Source organism: Brassica napus, unplaced genomic scaffold (genome assembly GCF_020379485.1).
Source record: "Brassica napus cultivar Da-Ae unplaced genomic scaffold, Da-Ae ScsIHWf_1308;HRSCAF=1868, whole genome shotgun sequence".
NCBI lineage: Eukaryota > Viridiplantae > Streptophyta > Magnoliopsida > Brassicales > Brassicaceae > Brassica > Brassica napus.
Genome location: NW_026014723.1, coordinates 13776 through 32754, shown reverse-complemented (window position 1 = coordinate 32754; position 18979 = coordinate 13776). Strand labels below are relative to the sequence as shown.

The window sequence follows — 18979 nt, the reverse complement described above, 5'->3', positions numbered from 1 at the left end:
TGAAAGATCTGTCAGTTCCTTTTGCATTGACTCCACTGTCTTGTGTATCAGCTGCTCGTGATTGGTTAGACTCGGCGTCGATCGATGCGATTATGTGTTCGTTGGTCGATCTCGGTGAGTTGCCGTCGATCGATTTTGCTTTTGTCCTGTCGATCGATGCTGATATCTGATGTTGAGCTGCGAGTTGCCTCTGAATGGCTTTGACTTCTTTCTGTAGCCATTCTGCGTGGTTGTCTAGTCCACTGATTTTGTTGTCGAATGGAAAGTAGATGTCATCGCAGCGTTTGTCAAGTCGTTCCTCCATGGTGTCTAGAGCAGTGTAGATCTTGGATGTGATCTTGTCAACCTCTGCTGCTGTGTAAGGAAGTAACTCCACAGGTTTCTTGCCATCGATCCAGGGTCCTCTTAGCCTGTCGATCGATGCTGATTTTTCCTGCAAAAAACTTTGATTAGTAATGTTCTCAATATCCTTTTGGGCATCAAGTAATTGACTAGACAATTTGTTTAAATCTATCATGACTGGTGATATAAAACGGTCATGCATATCCTCGTAAGTCCTCAGCCTCTCATTCATTGCTGAGACTTTGGCGTCGAGCGATGTGAAGGTGCACATGTCGATCGATGTGGCTGGATGTTGGTCCTTCTTGCGAATGGTGTCCAGATCTTGCTGTAGTAGCTCGATTTTAGTGCTTAGCCAGTCCACGTTGTTGTTGAGAGGGCAGTAAACGTCGTTTATCCTCGTGTCGATGTATGAGACTTCCCATTCATCCCTGTGTTGTGTTGAACATCGCGGTTCTGCAAGGATCTGAGCTGTAGGAAGACTGACGTCGATCGATGTTGCACGTGGTGCGTCGATCGATGCTGAGGTCGTAGCTTCCTTCTCAAGTTGCTGACGTAAACTTTCAATTTCTGTCCTCATTTCTGCCATACATCTGAAAAGCTCATTGTAGCCTCTATCCAAAGGCTGATGTGTTTCATCTACCAGTGTTTTGAGCTCCTCTCCCAGTTTCTCCTGAGCTCCACAAATACCAAACACCATTTCATCGATTTCTTCTTTGGTGTAGAGTTCTGGTGCCAGTCTTGTGAGTGTGAAGGAAGTGGCATGTTCTGGAAGACAGATGTGGCTCTCTTCAAAAAGAGATGCTCTTTCCAGTATTTTCCTGATGTTGTCCTTTGTGACAGGTATCATCTCACCAGCTGCGCTTCGTGCGTGTCCACGCTCATCTCTGTAGACTCCATATTCGTCCCTTTGTTCCCAAGTGAACTTTCTGGCTCCATACATGTCGAAAGCGCGGCTCCCACATTCATAGCGTCTGTCGATCGACGTCGGATCATCCATATCGATCGACGTTGGTGTTACCCTGGCGATCGATGTCTCCGTTGTACCGTCGATCGATGCTTGCCCTTTTGGTTGGCGTGATAGATCTGGGTTGATCTCTGTTGTGGCGACTCCTGCGTGGTTGTTAGGATCTGTTAGAATGACGTCTGGAGTGCCACGTTGCTGTGAGAACAGGTTGTCAGGTCCATTGGCTACTTGAAGGATGTCTGCTATGTCCTCTCTGGACACTTGTAAAATCCTTCCATCCATTGCACGTGCGTTGCCATCTGGATCCCTGAAAATACCAAATTCATCAGGTGTTAGAAAACCGTAATCAATGTTTGCATAATTATTCATTTTAGAAATAGAGAGATTAGGGTTTAGAGTAGTATCGATCGATGTAGATACAGTTACATCGATCGATGGCAGAGTAATTTCTGCAGAACTTGTGTTCTTGAGATGATTGCTCTTCATGGATTTTTCTGTTGATGTAGAAGGAAGAGTGTTCATCTTATTTGCTTGTGTGTTTGCTCTGATGTGTGTAGGTGGTTTCGGAGGTGCAAAACGATTTATATAGGTATCTGTAAACCTAGTTAGGGAGGGAATATTCTCCTGATCCTGAATTTTCGCTGCGGCGCGAATATCGATCGATGTTCCTTTGGTGTGTCGATCGATGTGAGCGGTTGTTTTGCTGGACGAGGGTGGGTATCGACCGATGTGGAGTGCACAGCGTCGAACGATGTTGGAAACGTGTTGGTGAACTTGTGTGTTTCAAGTCTTTCATCCTGCAAAGACATTTCTATTGCACGTTCTTTCCAGTAATCCTCATCGTATTCCTCGGTATGTTCCTCATGAGGTGAAGTAATTACAGTGTCAACTGCAAAACTTTCATGGAAACCACTGTCTGCCCAACTGCCTATGGAATAATCATCATGTCCTCTCCTGGTTGGAGGTTGGAAGGCAAAATGTTGGTAACAATGATTAGGTGAAGCGAAATGGTCAAGTGGGTGCATTACGTCGAGTGACGTGTTGTTGTGGTCATCGGTCACCATTGACACATTGGAATCGATCGATGGAAAGGTTGGGGTGTCGATCGATTCCGAGTACTCTGTTTCGTACTCCGATTCATACTCTGCTCCACAATGGCATGCGCCAATGAAGCCAAGTTCTTTCCCATAATCCACAGAATTAATTACCTTTCTCTTAGGTCGGATGGGATCGTAGTGGATGTTTGGGTCTATGAGCGTTAGACACAATTTGTTTTTGTTCATGTCACATACAGCTCCTACTGTAGCTAGGAAAGATCTTCCAAGCAGAAGTGAAGAGTTCCAGTTAAGCTCGATGTCTAAGACATGAAAATCTACAGGGACAAGGGCATTACCAATCAGTACCTCCAGATCTCTTATGATGCCTCCTGATCGTTTCTCTGAAAGATCCACGAAGGTGAAGGATTCTGTTGAGGGTTCGATGGTCAAACCAAGCTGGTCTGCCATGATCCTAGGGAGGATACTAACCGATGCTCCTGTGTCACACATTGAATGGGGAAATTCAACACCCTTGACTATGCATGGTATTGCAAACTTCCCAGGATCACTCTTCTTCGTCAATGTGATCCTGTGTTTCATCTTTCCTCTGACTTGATGAAACATTCTCCTAATGTCCTCCTCAGTTACCTTTGTTTCTCTGAAGAACATCCACAACCGGTGTGTGAAGTAAGCTTCATCAAAAGGTTTTTCGATTGGGATTCTGAGGACTCGTTTAGTGAAACCATCCATCTCCTTATCGTTAGCTTCCCTCTTAAGGTTTTTAGGAATCTTCTCCTTTCTTTTCCTTAACCTTCTCCCTTCAGATTCTTGTTCTTCTTGAACAGATTCTGTTGAACTATTTAAAGGGTTGGGTTTTGGTTCGGGTGGGTTTGCTAATGGTTTAGGTGGTGGTCTGAGTGCATTGATGTAATCATTATCGATTGAGGGTAACCGCACTCGGTATGTCAGAGGTGCCTGTCGATCGATGGGAGGTGTGTTGTGACGATCGACGTCGGACTCACTCTGTCGATCGATGGTTGGTTAACCGATCGATCGATTTTTTCATAGAAAGGGGAGGGTGGGTGAGGATGCTTAGCTGCGAATTCTTCATGAGTTAGAATTCGAACCGCATTGCATTCAGTCGAATTGGCAGACGACGTCGATCGATGACTGGAGTAATCCGTCCATCGATCTTCATCATGGTCTGTCGATCGATGCGAGTTCATCGACATCGGTCGACACCATTGGGATCCGCCGAGACTCATGGAGCTTTCGATTTCGAAATCTCCTTCCTCAAGGTTTTCATTTCTCACCACTTGCCAGAATTCATCATCTATGATGGCATTTACGTGGTGTTTCCCTTTGTCGGCTCCTGCCTCTCTAGCGAAAGCTTCTTGCCTCTTAATAGTCTCGCCCGTCTGAATTACTTGGGTTTCAAGTTTTCTCACCTGAGTCCCTAAGGTCTCGATTTTGGTGTTCAGATTGTTGTAGGCAGAGTCTATCTTACCGTTGAAATCCACGGTGATTTGTTGTTGTCCCAACAGTACTCGATCAAGCATTTCTTCGATCTTGCTTTCCTGAGTCTGGGGTGGTGGATTTTGATAGTAAGAGTTCGAGTAGCTCTTGCTGTTGTTGAAGGGTTTTTGAAATTGTGAACTTTGGTTACTTCTTTGGCCATTTCCAAAGAAATTTCTATTTCCGCCCTGGTTTCCAAATTTTTGGAAACCGGTACCTCCGATGTAGTTCACATCTTCTTCTCCTTCTGTATCTGCTACTTCTCCTTCAGCTGAACAGACTTGCTTCCTAAGAAGTTCGTGCACCATATCTAACTTAGCTCTTACTTCGTCCATCTGTTCCTTCCCGATAGAGGCTACAGACTTCTTCCGTTCAGAGTCAGTGTTTTTGGTGCTGCTGCTGTTAGCAAGGTTTTTGATAAGTCTCACAGCTTCCAACGGATTCCGAGTAGTGAAGTTTCCTTCACTCGCCGTATCAAGAGCCATTTGATACTGTAAGCCGAGACCTCGGAAGAAAATGCTTAGCATCTGCACTTCATTAAATCCGTGGTGTGGACAGTCTCGCTGGAAAAACCTAAATCTAATCCATGCATCTTTGAAGGACTCTACAGCCTTCTGCGAGAATGTGGAAATTTTGTTCCGAAGTTCTTCAGCGCGCGCCTCATCAAAGAAGTTTCGTAAGAAAGCATTCTTGATGTCGCTCCAGGATGTTAAAGATCCTGTGGGTTGCTGCCTAAGCCAGTGCATCGCTTCTCCATTCAGCGTGTATCTGAAGAGCTTGCACAGCAGGTAATCTTCGGGGACTCCTTCCATCCGAATGGCAGCGATTAGATCCTCGAACCGTTCCAAATGGTCCATAGGATGCTCGTGCGGTAACCCAGAGTAGGGTATCTGCGACACGAGAGTGTAGTATTGAGGCTTCAGCTCGAAATTCTGCTTCTGGATCTCCGGAAGTCGAATCGCTGATCTGTTGGAATAGTACTCATCTGGGCGATTGTAGTCGGCCAGTGGTTTCAATCGAGCGTCATCATCTACAGGTTGAGCAGCTCCTGTAGCATCAGCATCAGGGATTACAGTTCCCTGAGCATCTATTTTCTGACCTGTTGCATTACGCAGATAACCGGCCTGGTCATACAGGTTTCCGTTCTCATCCTGAGTTAGAATAATAATGTTTACCATTTTTAACGACACAGTATCGATCGACGTACGCGGTGTAGTATCGATCGTTGTCGAACGATTGGGATCGATCGACGATGACAGTCTGGTGTCGGTCGACGGTTGGTTGTGCGTATCGATCGACGACGAAGTGGTTGCGTCGAGCGATGTGGAACGTTGACCTCTACGGATGGTGCGTTCCAAATGAGCAGGATCGTCTGAGAACAGCAAGTCTTTCTCCTTGTTGCTTCGGGTACCGCTGGGCATGCACCTGAAAAGACAAGAAAAAGAAAGATTATTAGAAAAGGGGGTAAAGAAAAGAATAAGAATTAATAAAACTAAATCTAATGGCGATCAAAGCTCCCCGGCAACGGCGCCAAATTTGATACCACTCAAATTACCCTAAGGAGTGTTACTCTCATCAAAAGAGGTTCAGATGTAGTACTTAGGGATCGAATCCACAAGAAGCTAGGGAACAATTAAATCTAGTGTTTATTAATTCTAAAGGTTGTAATGTTTTTAAATAAAATAGCAATAGTAACTAGCGAGTAAATGATAAATGTAACTTAGGTTGGAAATGATATTAGACGCAGGGCCACTATTCAGGTGTTGGAGATTATAATTCCTATAGATGCCTAACTGTTGCATGCATGATATATTAGAGCTCATTCGCTTAACTCAATGATCAGGTGTCGCATGTACCACTGGTTAACAGACTAGATCTTGTGTCTCACCGGTTAGATGCAGACACAAGAGAGTGTCGATCGATAGTCTATTAAGACGTCGACCGATACACTTTTGCCAACATCGATCGATTGTCAGTTGAGGACATCGATCGACGGGTTCTAGCCAGGCCTATGCGCGAGTATGAAAATGCTCTACTAAGATTCTAAATTTGCGGTTAGCCCTCTCGAGCAATCCTAATATGATAGATAGATGTCAGGATGGGATAACAAGGGTGCTTGAATATGCAATCCTATGATCAAGTTCTAGTTAGCTAGGCTAAAACAAGCAATGAATACAAATCTATCATGAATATCACAACAAGGCAGATCTATAGTTTGGGGCTAATCCCACAAACCTATCTGAACCCTGGATCTAACAGTTGAACTACTAAAGACATAGCAAAGCAATTCATATCAATAGATAAATAGAAACTCATAGAATAGATGATAAGAAAATGAAACAAGGAGTTCCAATCACAAGTGATCTTCTCTCCAAATGAAATTTGTAACAAAACTAGGTCTAGAAAAGAAAAGCTCTCTCTGCCGTCAAACACTTAGGCAGTATATATTCTACTAGGTTAAAAACTCGTCAGGGCACTTTGGTAATTTGGCTTGGCCTTGGTCTTTAAGTCTGCTGAATCCAAAATGTCGCGTCTGGTGTCTCGACATCGATCGATGGTACTTGTGTACATCGATCGATATTAATCTTCATCTGTCGAGGCATTTTCTGATATCGATCGTCAGCACTGATGTGTGCATCGATCGATTATTCTTCCTCTCGTCGACCTCTAAGTGGTCAGCTCAGGTGAAATGTCTTTTATGCTCCAAAATGCTCCAAAGTCATAGCTTTACTCCGAAATGCATCTGAACCTGAAAACATACCTAGAAGAGTAGAAAACATAGATATATATATAGTAAAGTAATAATATACCATGGATAAAAATGGGTCAAATCCAAGGTATATCAGCCGCTTGGAAGATGATGTTACTGGAGCTACCGCTATCTACCAGTATCCTTTTGACCAGGCCGTTTGCTACCGGAAGTGTGACGACGAGAACATCTTGATGAGGTAACAGGACTCTCTCTCGTTCTTTGGTTGTGAAACTTATCTCGTTGGTCTGAGAGGATTCCTGCTTGATTTTCATCGAACTGCTCCAGTACTCCTGGTGTTTTCCGGGGTGGCTGAGTGACTTGCACTGCATGTCTCTAATCCTGCGGATATGACTTAAGTCGTTTCCTCTTGCGAGTGTGGTAGGGAGGACTCATCCATCGCCATCATCACGTAGTTAGATTACTCCCCTCTTTCTAGCGCCAAACTGTTAGTTGATTTTCGTGTAGGCTCTTTTAGAGTACCACAGAACGATGGATAAGTTGATTTGTTGTGGGGATTTAGAGAGACTGAGGAAAATATAGACTTGAAGAGATCTTTATTACATAGAACAAGCTAGGATTACAAGTATATTCGTATGAACCCTAACCCTAGCCGCCTAAGTATAATCTCCAAGTCCAAAAGGTCTATCCATGCTTGAGGGCCGTTGTAGCTCTTATATAATCGTCCAGAAGTCGGTTTCATTAGGTTAAACTCTTCCATATTCGGAAATATGGAAGTTTCTCCTTGTCGAAAGTTTTCCATTTCTTGGAAGGGAGCAGGGTCCAGGGACCGAGCCCAGGATTCCCTCTGGGGGACCCGGGGTACTCATTTACCAGGGATCCGGGGATCTGTGTCCTGCCTGGAGGCTTGGAGAAATAATACCGGGATAGCCAAGTGATTTTTCATGCCTTAAGATAAATGGAAATCTTCCATTTATCAGGTAACCAGCTTGGACAAGAAGGATTCTTCCTAAATCTAAGAGAATGGAAATTTAAGGATATAATGAATATTTCCAAATCCTAAGAAGGAGGCACGACCTCTTCTATAAATATAGGTTTCTAAACCTAAAGAGAGAAAAAAGACGTCCATAACCATAGCTCACCAATTCTACAGCCGCCAAGGCAAGATTCTACACATAGAAGACCTTCTTCTCGGACAAGCCTAGGAGAGGCTGATCCCGGCAGTTACTATCGACCAGGAGAAGATATATGCTCCCTGCAGCATGTCTACAACTCTACTGACTGGCTGAGGCCATGATCTTCAGCTCATCAGCAAAGCCCATCCATGCTCACTGAAGCACATCGACGCTCCATGCTCACTGCAGCATATCGACAGGTTTACCATCTGTTCGGGCTATATGCCCCCTAGAACGGATGACTCCAACAACCTACAGAGCTACGTGCTCCCTACGCCACGTGCCTCCATTAACGCTACGCGCCTCCATCAGGCTATGTGACTCCATCAGGCTATGCACCCATCTAGGCTTCGTGCCTCCACATACATGAACTAAGAACGGCTTGATCCCTCACTGAAGGGTACGTAGGCAATCCCCATTGAAGGATGCAGCTATAAATCCCAAACATCTTCCTCGGTTCCTCAAGGACCAACCTTGGTAACCGGAACCCTCAACTATAGATCTGGAGGCACCTTGGGACCGACCCTGGAGTCGGGACCATCAATTGCAGACCCAGAAGACCCTACGATCTTTACTACGGACAGGCGGTTCCTGCCCAACAACCGACCTTTCTTACTGCTACTAAGGCACTGACGACATATGCCAGCCCATACCCGTATGGCACTACCCTCAGAGCAGGATCTCATGGCTTATCCATGACCAAAGCAGGAGAAAGTACCACGACGACCAGTCTCCTTCTTCTTATCATTCCGTAGTTTGAGCACGAATCACTTGTACACAAAAATTCCCTAACAGTTTGGCACTAGAAGGAGGGGCAGTCATATACTACGTGATGATGGTGATAGGCGGAAGAGACATTACATCCATTCCTTAAGAATATTTCAACCCCAGCCCTCTAGGGGGAAGAAACGACGTATTCTCACCAAATCTAAACCTCACACAGCTGGAAACACTTCTTCAGGGAGGATAACACAACGCCAAAAGAAAGTAACTAGATCCAACACAGGGATTACCACCTGGTTCCTACTGGTTCCTGCTGGTTCTGGTCGTATCCTCAGATCAGACTTCCTGCAATTTCTGGTTCCTGCTGGTTTCGGGTCCTATCCTCAGATAAGACTTTTTGCAGTCCCTGGTTCCTGCTGGTTCCGGGTCCTATCCTCAGATCAGACTTTCTGCAGTCCCTGGTTTCGAGTCCTATCCTCAGATCAGATCCCCGCAGTCTTTGGATCTGCCGGCTCCAACTCTCAACCTCAAAGCCAGCCTACATTCTTTGGCCACTGCTGGTCTCGGGTCTCAACTGCAAAGCATGCCTCTACAACCGTTGGAGTCAATATTCCCAACCAGGGGCAGTCACCACCAACATCAGGATTAGTGGATAGCAAGCTCTAGACTCCACCAAAGTGTCCAGGCTCATAACTCCGCCCCATAGGAGAAAGACAAGACGTCTTCAAGTAGGGCACACCATCTTTCGGCCGGGCTCACAGCTTTGATAAGTTACATAAGCAGGGGAGTCAAAAGAAGAGTTTCTAGGAACACTGCAGGCATACCAGGCAACCCCTAAGAGGTGTACCGGAGAACCACCTGTCTCTTTAGACTTTAGAATCTAAGGTGTAATGGAATCCTAGATAATCCTAATAGCTGGGTGGATAGAACGCCTTTTAGTGCTCGTCAACTTCCATTGGAGTTGTTCCGCGAAAGAATCCCTGCCCAAGCGTCGGGAACACTGCTTCTATGCATCCTGAAGAGGAGCCGAATAAAAACGCGAACTCTACATCAAGACATGATGGGCTTCTGATTCTTGGGTCCAATTAGAGCAAATGAGAGTAAAAGAAGCCGGAGAACACACGTTCCAGCTACTATTCATCTCTGGGTTCCGGGTTCCAGCTTCTAGGTTCTAGATCTCAGGTCCCGGATCCCAGGTCCCGGATCCAGGTTACGGGTCTCCGGCTACCCACCTTTCATGGAGGTGAAATCAAATGGCTCGACGAAAAAGCAAGCTGACCACCTTACAACCGCTTTTCCCGGCAACAAGCCCTGATAGACCTCTAAAGGAAATTATGGCCTTTTACCCCCTACAAACTCTCGGGGAAACTCAGGATCCGTGCCTCTCCAAGTCTCCAAGGCTACACCCCTCGACAAGTTGTAAGAAACGAGAATTCCCAATGAAGGAGTCAAGAATACGCCAGTCTACAAGGAAGTAGGTCCAAGGCACGTACCTTCCTGAACTTCTACGAAAGAGATAACTGAGAGAAAAGAGGGGGCAAACGAGTTAACACTCAACCCAAGGGGCAAACATGCATCAACAAATCTTGTTGGCTTTCCCACTAAAGGGAGGATTCAAGACAAAGCGATGGTTCATTTAGTTACATCCAAGAAAAGCTCACCATAGAGTGGCTCACCCAGAGGCAGAAGAGAGCAGCCAGAAGAGATTAAACGACATCGACAAAAGAGAATATCTACCGATCCTCATGTGCCAGAGCACTAGTTCCAAGTAGCCTCCAGGATATCATGGATAAATCTACTGGTCCTCCAAGAGAAGTAGCCTCCACGCCTCAACAAAGATCTCCATTCCTCCAAGGTCCTATTACAGGCCTAAGGACCCTATATCCAGCTGACAAATGTCAAAGCTCATTGAAGCATCAGCAAGTCCATCTCCGCCTAACCCTACATCACTAGGAGAAACCTACGTGAGTTACAAGACCGGAAAGAAAATCTTGTCGTCCACTGAAATAAAAGATCAAGGTCCTGAATCCTACAAGATCACCTTCAAACAGGTCCAGAACCTGGAAGTACTCATCAAGACCCCGGTCTACCATCTGGAAAAACGACTCTCTTCCAGGTTCTAATACGGGCCAGGCCTAAGAAAAAATCAGAAAAGGGAAGCAGCGTCCTGTCCACTATAAGCATGCTGAGATGGAACGACTCTGATTGGCCAAACTACACATGTTATCTCCCGACTTCACCCATGAAATCGAAAGATAAGAGGCAAACTATTGGGAGTAAATAATTTTGGAAAATACTACTCTTGTTTCCGGGCAGGACCCTGTCTCCATTCACCCGAATGAAAAAGTTCCGGCTCCGACCTCTGCTTATATCCTTAACATCAGGTAAAAATGAAAGGTAAAAACTTTCCAAACTCTTACGCAAACGCAAACAATGGGTATGAGACTTAAGGCAGGAATAGGTCTGATCAACCTGAGTATGCTTGTCAAAACTACCTATAACCCCGGTATAGGCCTAGAGCCATATCGGGGCCCCATAAGCAAGAGTACTGTGACACCTCCGGGTTAATTCAGGGAGTTTGCATATTGCATAAGTACTGCCACGTGCAGGGAGCAATACATAAATTCCATCTTCTCCAGACGTGGAAAGCAGCGTAAGCATGTCACTTGGGTTTCCGAATCCATGCCCAGTACCCCTAAGTCTGATAGTGGCTTTCTGCAGAAAGCAGCATGCAGCACGAGAACTCGATAGTGACCAGTTTCCGAGCGGTAGAATGCGAAATCCCAACAGGTACCGGTAGTGGCCTCACCTAGGATGGCAGAATACGGTCCCTTAAAATACCAATCAAATACCCCTGGGTTATTAACAACTTTCGGGTCCCCATGCAATCTCCGGGTCCTGAAGAGGTCCTGAACAAATTTCTTCAGGACCTGGAAAGGTAAACCTCCAGGTTCTTTATAACTCTCGGGCCAACAACGACCTTAGGGTCTGAAAGAACCTCCGGGTTCCCAAACGACCTTCGAGTCAAGAAGCAACCTTCGGATTCAAAACGACTTCAGGGTCCTGAATACGACCTCAGGGTCTAGAGGAACTTCCGGGTTCCCAATCGACCTTGGGGTCCCAAACGACCTCAGGGTCCTAAATACGACCTCAGGGTATAGAGGAACCTCCCGTTCCTAATCGACCTTGGGGTCCCAAAACGATCTCAGGGTCCTAAATACGACCTGTGGGAACCGAAATTCGCACTGTCGATTTCCGTTTAAATAAGGAAACTAAGAAAACCCTAGTTTCCCAGAGGACCCGGATATCTGTTAATTACCACACGTCAAGCAATCAGAACACGAGAATAACAACGATAAAAATAAGAAATCGAAAAGAGAGCAAATAGATCTTATTCCGAATCTGCGTATGAGCGTTACAACAAGGTATAAGCCTGGGCTCGAGAGCTGTCGGCGAGATTCCTAGTTCTAGCAACCCTAAGACGGCTAAACCTAATTGAGTCGCAGCTCGAAATAACAAAAACGGAAAGTTGCCTAAATCGCTCTAAGTGCTAAGTTTGCTCTGAAAAAGTTCTCCCTCTCCTGCTCCTCGCCTAGGACTCCTTATATACTAGCTCCAAGGTCGGTTTACGCTTTTACTCTTCTGCCCTTAAGCCGTCATAGCATAAAAATGGAGATATTCCATTTTTCCCGATCTTCACAATTATCTTCAAAACTTCCGTATTTATCCGCGGAAACTTGACATTTATCCTTCCTCGCGGGCCAAGCGCGAACCATGCTGTGGTTCACGGGCTTTTGGTTAGGAAAAATCGTAGGATGGGCCTCGAGTCGTGTTTTAGGTCCCTTTGGGCCGTCTTCCGACTCGACACGTTTACTACGAGTTTTCCGCGGTTTCTAATCCGCGAAGTTTGATCGATGAATTAGAATAGCGGGAAACATAGACTGAGCTTGCTACGGTCTTCGGGAGATAGCATTCGAAGGTTTGACGAGAATGCAAGGACTGGTGTCGTATCGATGTTCGGAAAGGTTCAATCGCTATACAGCGACCGATCTTTGGCTCGAGCCCGGTCGCTATGTAGCGACCGAGCGAAACGAGTGCTCGGTCGCTACGTAGCGACCGAGCTTCGGCTTGAGCTCGGTCGCTACGTAGCGACCGAGCGGGACGATCGCTCGGTCGCTACGTAGCGACCGAGCTTTGGCTCGAGCTCGGTCGCTACGTAGCGACCGAGCGGGACGATCGCTCGGTCGCTACGTAGCGACCGAGCTTTGGCTCGAGCTCGGTCGCTACGTAGCGACCGAGCGGGACGATCGCTCGGTCGCTACGTAGCGACCGAGCTTGGCTGAGCTCGGTCGCTACGTAGCGACCGAGCGGGACGATCGCTCGGTCGCTACGTAGCGACCGAGCTTTGGCTCGAGCTCGGTCGCTACGTAGCGACCGAGCGGGACGATCGCTCGGTCGCTACGTAGCGACCGAGCTTTGGCTCGAGCTCGGTCGCTACGTAGCGACCGAGCGGGACGATCGCTCGGTCGCTACGTAGCGACCGAGCTTGGCTCGAGCTCGGTCGCTACGTAGCGACCGAGCGGGACGATCGCTCGGTCGCTACGTAGCGACCGAGCTTTGGCTCGAGCTCGGTCGCTACGTAGCGACCGAGCGGGACGATCGCTCGGTCGCTACGTAGCGACCGAGCTTGGCTGAGCTCGGTCGCTACGTAGCGACCGAGCGGGACGATCGCTCGGTCGCTACGTAGCGACCGAGCTTGGCTCGAGCTCGGTCGCTACGTAGCGACCGAGCGGGACGATCGCTCGGTCGCTACGTAGCGACCGAGCTTTGGCTCGAGCTCGGTTGCTACGTAGCGACCGAGCGGGACGATCGTTTGGTTTGAATCCCAAAGAATACTTCTTCGTAGAAATAACCTCGTATAGGTTATTTTTACGAAAATTACATCCCTTCTTTTACTAACTCTTTCGGAAATACGATCTCTGAGGATTTTCGGGTGGTAATTCCGTCGTAACCGTTTTTGACCCCAACAGTTAGCCCCCCAGCCCGTTAGGATCATGCATGGGGGGATCCTAGCGTGCGGTTAGGCATGTTTGGCAAGTTAGGCGTGATGGATGGAATTAATATGCGAAAGTCCGAGCTTGAATAGTAAATCCTCATGTCTTATAAGAAGAGAGGTAACTTGTTCCATAATTTTTTCACTTTCTTGTTTTTCTCTAAGATCTTTCAAAAACTTTCTATCTTTCTCTCCACCCTTTTCCTCTATTCTCTTAAGAGAAGTGTAAAGATGTCGAGCAAGAAAAAGATTGCGAAAAAAGGGTCTTCGTCCGCGAGTCCTTACGAAGAGCTCGTCGTTCCGAAGACGGAGTTCGTGCCTCACTCGGTGCATCCTGCCGAGAACGAGGCATGGTGGGTTGCTCATTACGGCTCGTTGATCCCTCCCAAGGAGAAGCCATTCCCGGTCCTGGTCCATCGTGGAGTCGAGGGAAAGGACGCAAGTAGGACCACTGACGAGTTTCTCGCGACGATGCGGTCGTTCTACCGCATCCCGGATGTTGTGGAGTTCCGGGTTCCCTGCCGCGGGGAATGTGCTAACAACCCCCCGGAGGGTTACTTTACTTGTTATGAGGTGTTCATAGTGCGTTGTCGCCTCTGGTTCCCCATACCCGAAATTCTCGTCCGAGTGTTGGACCGTTTTGAAGTCGCGATAAGTCAGTTGACACCCCTTGCCATTCAGCACCTTATTGGGATCTTGATCCTAAGCTATGAGCATGGCCTTTCCCTTTCCGTCGATCATTATGAAGCGCTTTTGAGGCTTCAACTTGTCAAGGATACGGATAAGCATAGGTTTGTCCCTCGGAAATTTATGTCGGTGGTTAAGAAGTTCATTTCGAACTTCAACTCGTGGAAGAAGTTCTTTTTCTTTGTTCGTTTGGACGCTGCGTCCGTCGAAGAGAGTTGCATTCCACTGTTCCGGAGGTTGCCGAACAATCGTCCCTTCATCAATCCTCTTGCTCCGTTCCCTGAGGATATTATCGCGGTGAGGGATCTTCTCAGGAATGGTCCCTTCTTCTGGACTTCTTTCACGCCGAGAAGGGTTCGGAAGGCGCTGAAATTTGTGCAACCTGGTCCAGCTTTGGACGCGGATACGGGAAGCGACTCCGAACCCGACGGCCAGAGTCCCGTTGAAGCTCCGACAGCCGCGCCGGAGTCGAGCTCTTGGAAGGGAAAAGACGTCGATCTCGGCGACATAGAGTTTTCGATGGATGACTCTATGCTTCCAGGATGGGATCCGAACCTTGCTTACGGCGACGGAAGCGGTTCGAGCGAAGCCCCCATTCCGGACTTCGATGATTTCTTTGCTGGGCTGCCATCGGGTTTCGATGCTCCTCCTCCTACGAAAGAATCGGCGAGGCCGAGAGTTGTTGCGGAAGGATCTCGCATCATCAATGGGGTTAGTTTTTTTCTTGGGAATTTTTAAGTGATTGTCCTATGTATGGATTTGTAACACGCCTATTGATTTTGCAGGGCCTGAGCTTGCTGGGCTCGGCCATCGAGGCGGGTCATAGAGAAGCCATGGTCTACCGCTTCAAGGCGGAGAAAGCGGAGCGGGATCTCGCCCGCGTGCAAGGCGAGATGCTGGAGCGAGAGGCACAGCTTACTCGTGATCATGCGCGGGCTGTTCGCAGATCGGAGAGGAAAGGCAAAAGAGAGATCGTCGAGGTGATGAAGACTCGCGCATCTCAGTTCCAGGTTGAGTACGGGAATCTTAAGAATGCCTTTACCTCGGTGGGCGACTTTCGCGAGTGCCGTGGTTCGGTCGGAAGTCTTTGGAGGACGCAAGCCGACGACTATGTGTTTGAAGAAGAAATGAGCTTGATGAAGAGTGGGATGAGTGACCGTGCCCACGCTGAGGCGCTTATCCCTCCGATCGACGAGAGGATTCAAGGGTTCTGGGATTCCATCCCGGTTTCTCCTGATACCGAGGAGGTCCCGATCGATTTTCACGGCGGTGGCGAGGAAGTGGATCGTCCTGCGGATGCGTTTGGTGCTTCGTTGTCCGGGGACTTCGACTTTGGATTATGAGGGATGGATCAGTTATCCTTGTTTTCGGTCGAATGTGGCCCTTTGAATTTGGATTTCGTTTAGGCCACGATGGCCGTATTTGTATTTCCGGGACTGGCCGTTGGTGGCTTTGAATCCCTTGCCGCTTTACGCGGTTTATTTATATGATAAATGTTTCGTTTCGAGTTTTTCCTGAGTAGGGTTGAAGTAAATACGAGTTGTCGTCTCGTATGTAGTTCTAATTAGACGTTCGATCTGTTGGTTCGTTCGTGATTTTCGTAAAAATTTATCTGTCTTTACGATTTTCGAGAACATTGAGATACGAACGGAGAGGCATGGTTTATGATCTCGTATCTTTTAGATATCATGCCTTGAGATGTTTGAGACCAGAGCGTTGGGTTTAGGGCAAGACCTAGGTTTACTTTCGGTTAAGGTTTGTGCGGTGACTAGCCGGCTATCGTTTTTCCTGTTGCGATTTCTTCCTGACTCGCACCGGTTTAAAGTCCGCGATATGTTCTCGGCTTATATGACTTGTATGGTACGAATCGAGCATCTTCTCAGAATCTGGAAGTGCTAAACCAAAATTTCGGATTTTTGTTGTAGCGCGCTTTTGTCCTTGTGCTGGACGTTTTTAAAGATCAAAAGAGTGATCGGATTGCGTTTGTTTAAGACGGCTGGCGTGTTCGTCGGGGCCAATCGACGAACGGGGTGTAAGGTTTTTAGTGGTCGCGTTCGGACAATTTGTTTAGCATTGTCCTCGAATTTTAACTTTTTGCGACGTCTCGCAGTTATTTTCGAGGATTATGCGTGTTTGAAAGGTGATAATCTTTACGATTTTTGGGCCGGATGAGGCCGCAGACGAGCGTAAACTGAAGCGTAAGCGTTTTCGATAAAAAGACAGTGTATATTGTAAAAATTTTTATGTTTCTAAAAACTCGATTACAATAATGGCGATTGTGGGAGTATACGAGTATACGCACCCACTCCCCCCCCCCTTTTTAGAGAGGGGGATAGCTGAACTCGTCTTTTGACAAGCTGCCTACGTACCCCTTTCGAGGATCAAGCCATCTCGTAGTTCTGTTTCATGCCGCGAGTGTTCTTACTCGGCGGTTGGTGTCGCGATGTCCGCCTTGACCGTGTCGATCGTGGCTGGGTCGACGCTATTTTCCGGATGTTCCGGTTGAGTTGTCGCGTGGGCTTCGGATTTATGTCGAGCTTCGACGTCCGATGCGTTTGCGTTGACAGACGATTTTACTTCGTCCTTGTGCGGGGTGCTTTTGGCCGAAGATCGATCTATCTTCGCGCGTTTGCCGTTTGCAGAAGCCGTGATTTGCCTTAACTTATGCTCCGCGAGGAAGCATAGTCGCGACTGTTTTTGGCATCCCCAGATGGCCGCGACTCCGCTCGGCGTTGGGAACTTGAGACCCAGGTGGTAAGTTGACGGAACTGCCTGCATGGCGTTGAGCCATGGGGTTCCCATGATCACGTTGTAGATAGCGGGATGGTCGACTACCGCGAATTCGACGATTTTCGTGATCTCCTTGGCCATGACTGGCAATTGGATTGACCCGAGAGTCATCGACACTTCGCCTGAAAAACCCGTGAGTGGTTTTGGCGTCGGAATTACCTCTCCGAGTTCGATACTCATCCGATTGAGAGTGTCGCGGAAGATTACGTTGACCGTGCTTCCCGTATCGACGAGTACCCTTCCGACTTCTAAATCTCGTATGACGAGATCTATGACGAGAGGGTCGCAGTGAGGTTGGTCGATACCGCCGGCTTCTTCCTCCGTGAAGGTGATCGAGCAATTTTGGCCGTCTCGAGGAGGAGACCATGTAGGCCATTTTGCGCTTGATTCTGCCTTCCGTTGGTAAGCCTTGATGGCTGACACGGTATCGCCGCAGTATTGAGATCCTCCGATGATCATATTGACTCTGCGACGATTGTTATCGTTCCCTTTGTCATCCGGCCTCCTACCGCGTTTATCCCCAGGTTGGTTTCGTTGAGGAGATTTTTCGGCGGGCGGATTTCTGTCCGTCTTTGGAGGCCGATCAGAATCGAGGATGAGATCCTTGACGCTAGTTACTTCCGAAAGCTCTCCAGCGAGCAGCTTCGCGGCCAGTCTTGCTCCTAAGACTTTGCAATTAGTCGTGGAGTGTCCTCGGGATTGGTGGAACTCGCAGAAGGTGTTCTCGTCATACCCTTGATTGCGAGTCCATGTGTTGCCCGTGGTCCGGCCTTGATCCGAACTGATCGCATAGTTATGCGCCCCTTGGAGATCTTCTCCCTCGTGATGGACGTACTTGTCGTTACGAGAGTTCTTCTTTTTTTTCCTCTGGAGAGACTCCAGAGATCAACATCGGAGGTTTCCCTGTCTATGAATACAGAGTACTGTTTGAGGAATTCCGATGCGAGCTGTCGAAAACTCCCGATGGTGTTGCGACGAAGGCGTGCGAACCATTCGAGCGCTGCTCCTTCAAGATTTTCGACGAACAGGCGGCAATAGCCGGCATCCTTTTCGCCGTCCTTCAGTCTTGCTCTTCCCATCGCGATGTGGAAAGCCTGAAGGTGCGCTTTCGGATCGGCCGTACCACGGTACTTTGATCTTTCCCGGATCGGACACCCTCATGTCCGAAATGCGACTGGTAAAGGGGGTCTTTCGAGCTCCTTCCAGCAGTCGATCGATCTCGGGGGCGGCACTAGTAGCATGATGGATTTGAGACTTTACGGCTCTCACTTCTGCCGCAGTCTTGGTGATGTAGTCGCGAAGATCGCGGATATCCGATGTCTCGTCAGAGGATTTCCGAGCCTGTCGGCGCTTACTGCGAGTGAGCTCGGTTTGCCTTTCGGCCAGCTCCTCTTGTTCGTTCCAATAGGCGACTTCTTCTTCTTCCGTCATTGGTTTTTCGAACGGGGAGCCTTCCCGAGCGGATCGGCTTCTGGTCCTTCTTGGATGTCTGTCGCCATCCTCGTCGCTGTCGTTGGAGACATCGCTAGGGTCCAGGTCAATGTGTTCGGCTTCGTTATCCTCCGAGTCCTTTGCAGGGAGCGGAAGACTTTCAGAGTTCCCCTTCTCGATGGGAGACTTCTCGCTGGGGTTTTGACCGGAAGGTCGTTCCCGCGCGACTCCTGCTCTATCGAGTGGGGTGGCGAAATCGAGCCTCTTCCCGCGGATTTTGGTGGTTCCGCGGGGACGGATAGCTTGGGTCCTTGCCGTTAAGGTTTCAACCTGTTTGGTCAAGGTATTCACGAGCTTATCCTGTTCTTCCGACCTTTTTTCATAGGTGGCGAACATCTTTTTAAACTCCTCGAGAGTCGCGGCGTTGGCTTGCGCGTTGGCCGCAGATACGTCCGCTACCGGAGTGTGGAGATCGGTGCCGCTGCCTCCGTTAAGGGGAGTTTGCACGTTATCCGCGTCGTTGGTTGACATGTCTGACTGTGTGTGGCTTTT

The 18979-nt window shown here is 48.1% G+C and overlaps 1 non-coding gene across 1 annotated transcript; it reads left to right on the top strand.

The window, feature by feature from the left end:
* Positions 1-4398: 4398 nt before the first annotated feature.
* LOC125596840 lies at positions 4399-4504 on the top strand. The gene has a single exon (XR_007331277.1). It is a non-coding gene; the product is annotated as a small nucleolar RNA R71 (small nucleolar RNA).
* Positions 4505-18979: the final 14475 nt, after the last annotated feature.